The sequence below is a fragment of the Aegilops tauschii genome, chromosome 7 (genome assembly GCF_002575655.3).
Source record: "Aegilops tauschii subsp. strangulata cultivar AL8/78 chromosome 7, Aet v6.0, whole genome shotgun sequence".
NCBI lineage: Eukaryota > Viridiplantae > Streptophyta > Magnoliopsida > Poales > Poaceae > Aegilops > Aegilops tauschii.
The window spans coordinates 650552450-650557116 of record NC_053041.3 but is presented as its reverse complement, the minus strand read 5'-3'; positions in this window follow the sequence as shown (position 1 = coordinate 650557116).

Below are 4667 nucleotides of genomic sequence, written 5' to 3'. Positions count from 1 at the left end.
GGTAGCAAAGGGACGGACTAAAAAATGGATACAACTGTTAATTGCAACAGGCTTAACAACATCCTAATTCATGTTTTGTAAGTTTGTAGCCATTGAAATACAACTCTTTAAAAATGGATACAACTGTTAATTGCAACATGCTTAATGGCCATTGATACCGGTACTGATAAAAATGCAATTGGCAGAGTTAAACATCACAGGGCAGGTGCTACCAGAGCAGATAATGGCCTAGTTGTCTATAAAAAGGTAGGGAAAATAGCTCAAACGTGTTAGGCATTTTACTACAACATGCTTAATACATCGACAGTACAAAACATAGCCATTAATTGCAACTGGTATTGTAAGATTGAACTGGTGTGTACATACTTGGTAAGTCCTGAGAGGTAATTGCTGGGGCACATCATCTTGGCCAGAGCCCGCCCAAAGTCAGCGGCGGCGGAGGCGAGCTGTTCCTCCGAGTTGAAGCATGGATCAATGTCGCTGACATGTGTACCTACACGCAACCAGTAAATGATAGAAGTTAAACTACATTTGCACAAATGATGTGAAATACTGTAAGACATGGGATGCAGCTAACCTCGACGGCAAACAACAGCATCGGCCATTATGACCCTGCATAAGTACATGGACAAGCATGTTAAGTACAACAGGGTTAGCATCCACCAAAAATAGCAAATGGGGCAGCATCTCTAGTATATCTTCATTGCGAAGAGTAGCATGGTAGCAAATGGACAGATTAAAAATGGATACAACTGTTAATTGCAACAGGCTTAACAGCGTCCTAAGTCATGTTTTGTAAGTTTGTAGCCATTCAAATACAACTGTTTAAAAATGGATTCAACTGTTAATTGCAACAGGCTTAATAGACATTGAAACCGGTACTGATAAAAATGCAATTGGCATAGTTAAACATCACAAGGCAGGTGCTGCCAGAGCAGAGAATGGCGCAGATGTCTATAAAAAGGTAGGGAAAGTAGCAAAAATGTGTTAGGCATGTTTACTAGAACATGCTTAATACATCGACCGTGCAGAAAATAGCCATTAATTGCAACTGGTATTGGTAAGATTGAACTGGTGAGTACATACTTGGTAAGTCCTGAGAGGTAGTTGCTGGGGCGCTTCATCTTGGCCAGAGCTCGCCCAAAGTCAACGACGGCGGAGCCGAGCTGTTCCTTTGTGTCGAAGCGTGGATCAGTGCCACTGACATGTGTACCTACAGGCAACCAGTAAATGGTAGAAGTTAAACTGCAATTGCACAAATTATGTGAAATACTGTAAGACATGGGATGCAGCTCACCTTGATGGCAAACAAAAGCATCGGCCGTTATGACCCTGCGTAAGTACATGGACAGGCATGTTAAGTACAACAGGGTTAGCATCCACTAAAAATAGCAAATGGGTAGCATCTCTAGTGATATCCTGAGTCATGTATTGTAAGTTTGTTGCTGGTATTGGTGAAATTGAGCTGGACACGGTAATATTTGAACATCACATAGTGTGCAGTACTGAAATAAACAAGGCACGAACATGCTTAATACATCAACCGTACAAATCATAGCCGTTGCAAGTGCTATTGGTAAGATTTAACTGGTCAGATCTACCTGTTAAGTCCTGGGGGGGTAGTCGCTGGGGGACTCTATCTGGGCCAAAGCCTGCAGCATGTTGGCGGCGGCGGAGGCGAGGTGTTCCTCCGAGTCAACACGCACATCGGCCATCACGCCATGGACTGCCATCAGCACCTGGCAGGGGGATTTGGAGGCATGAGGATGTGTCGCAGGCGCCATTTAAGCAATCAGGCAGGGGACGTGATAGAGATCGGTGGGTTACCTGACTGGATCCGAGCAGAACGTAGATGTGGTTGAAGCTATGGTTGCACCGGCGGTTTGAGATGCCGGTAGGGGGAGGCGCGAGGGAGGGGGTGGGACACTGAGGGGAAGGGGATGTGGCTGGAGGAATAAATTCTGAAATCGCACGCGTAATGAAAATTTTGGTGCGAAACTTGAAACTTGGGCGGGGGAAACACACAACACAGACGAAGCGCGTAAAATACTCGTGTGCGAGAAAAAAGAAAGTTGGCAGATCCCGTCTCCAAAAAAATGTACACGTGTACTTGATTTTTTTCGGTCAATGGTACGCCCGGTTTATTAGGAAATATCGCACAGGTAACAGACTTATGGGTCATTATCGCAAAAAACGCGGACGGGTACGGCATAGAAACCGTGTGTTTTGTGATCTTCTAATGATTAACGCAAAAAAATGCACACGGGCACACTGATGTCTACTACGCAACCTTCTCCTTATAGACATTGTTGGGCCTCCAAGTGCAGAGGTTTGTAGGACAGTAGCAAATTTCCCTCAAGTGGATGACCTAAGGTTTATCAATCCGTGGGAGGCGTAGGATGAAGATGGTCTCTCTCAAACAACACTACAACCAAATAACAAAGAGTCTCTTGTGTCCCCAACACACCCAATACAATTGTAAATTGTATAGGTGCACTAGTTCGGCAAAGAGATGGTGATACAAGTGCAATATGGACGATAGATATAAGTTTTTGTAATCTGAAAATATAAAAACAGCAAGGTAACTAATGATAAAAGTGAGCATAAACGGTATTGCTATGCGTTGAAACAAGGCCTAGGGTTCATACTTTCACTAGTGCAAGTTCTCTCAACAATAATAACATAATTGGATCATAAAACTATCCCTCAACATGCAACAAAGAGTCACTCCAAAGTCACTAATAGCGGAGAACAAACGAAGAGATTATGGTAGGGTACGAAACCACCTCAAAGTTATTCTTTCTGATCGATCTATTCAAGAGTCTGTAGTAAAATAACACGAAGCTATTCTTTCCGTTCAATCTATCATAGAGTTCGTACTAGAATAACACCTTAAGACACAAATCAACCGAAAGCCTAATGTCACCTAGATACTCCAATGTCACCTCAAGTATCCATGGGCATGGTTATACGATATGCATCACACAATCTCGGATTCATCTATTCAACCAACACAAAGTACTTCAAAGAGTGCCCCAAAGTTTCTACCGGAGAGTCAAGACAAAAACGTGTGCCAACCCCTATGCATAATTTCATGGGCGGAACCCGCAAGTTGATCACCAAAACATACATCAAGTAGATCACGTGAATATCCCATTGTCACCACAGATAAGCACGGCAAGACATACATCAAGTGTTCTCAAATCCTTAAAGACTCAATCCGATAAGATAACTTCAAAGGGAAAACCCAATCCATTACAAGAGAGTAGAGGGGGAGAAACATCATAAGATCCAACTATAATAGCACAGCTCGCGATACATCAAGATCGTATCACCTCAAAAACATGAGAGAGAGAGAGAGATCAAACACATAGCTACTGGTACATACCCTCAGTCCCGAGGTTGAACTACTCCCTCCTCGTCATGGAGAGCGCCAGGATGATGAAGATGGCCACCGGTGAGGGATCCCCCCTCCGGCAGGGTGCCGGAACAGGGTCCCGATTAGTTTTTCATGGCTCTGGAGGTTTGCGACGGCGGAACTCCCGATCTATTGTGCTCCCCAATGTTTTTAGGGTATATGGACATATATAGGCGAAAGAAGTCGGTCAGGGGAGCCACGAGGGGCCCACGAGGGTGGAGGGCGCGCCTAGGGGGGTGGGCGCGCCCCCTGCCTCGTGCCTTCCTCGTTGCTTTCCTTACGTGCACTCCAAGTCCCCTGGATTGCTTCCGTTCCAAAAATAGTTCTCCCGAAGGTTTCATTCCGTTTGGACTCCGTTTGATATTCCTTTTCTTCGAAACACTGAAACAAGGAAAAAAACAGAAACTGGCACTGGGCTCTGGGTTAATAGGTTAGTCCCAAAAATAATATAAAAGTGTTTAGTAAAGCCCATAAACATCCAAAACAGATAATATAACAGCATGAATACTTCATAAATTATAGATACGTTGGAGACGTATCACACACATGCTAATCAACACTCAAAGCCCTCAAAGGATGCTCTTGCCGACATTGTACGTTAATACTACAAACTTAAAGTATTAATGGTAATTTGCTCTAATACTAAAAAATTAAACTACTTCTCACATACTGCCATCAGGGCATGCTGCCCAGACGCCGGCATTCTCCTTCCCGGCCTTGTAGGCGGCAACCCACCGTGTTTCGATCTCCGCCAAGCTCTCCTCACCACGGCGTGCGACCTCCTTTTTCTTGCGGCGGTGGGACACTCTTTTCTTGACTGCTTTCTGCCTTTTCCGCTCCTTCTGTGCGGCTTTGGCCGCCTCTAGATCCACCACCCATCGGCCGTGGCAGCCTCAAAGTCCGCCCATGTAACTGTCTGGCCGCCGGCGGCGATGAACTCGGCGCGGTGAGATGCCATCACTTCCTTACCATGTGTGCTGTCGCGGGTGGCGAGGAACGCGACGCGGCGAGATCCCATCGCTTCCTTACCAGTTACTATGCGTCGCGGTGCCATGGACGACGCCTGGAGAGAGCTCTGGGACGGAGGGGCCGGGCAGCTGTACAGTGCGGTGGTATTCAAGAGCTCAACGACAAATGACAATAGAAATTTTGTTGTAAGTAGAAACAAAATAAAATAAATAAAGCAACAAAGAAAACAAAAAAGTCCCACCTACTGGGCCACCACGGTCTGAATACGACTAGAAACCCA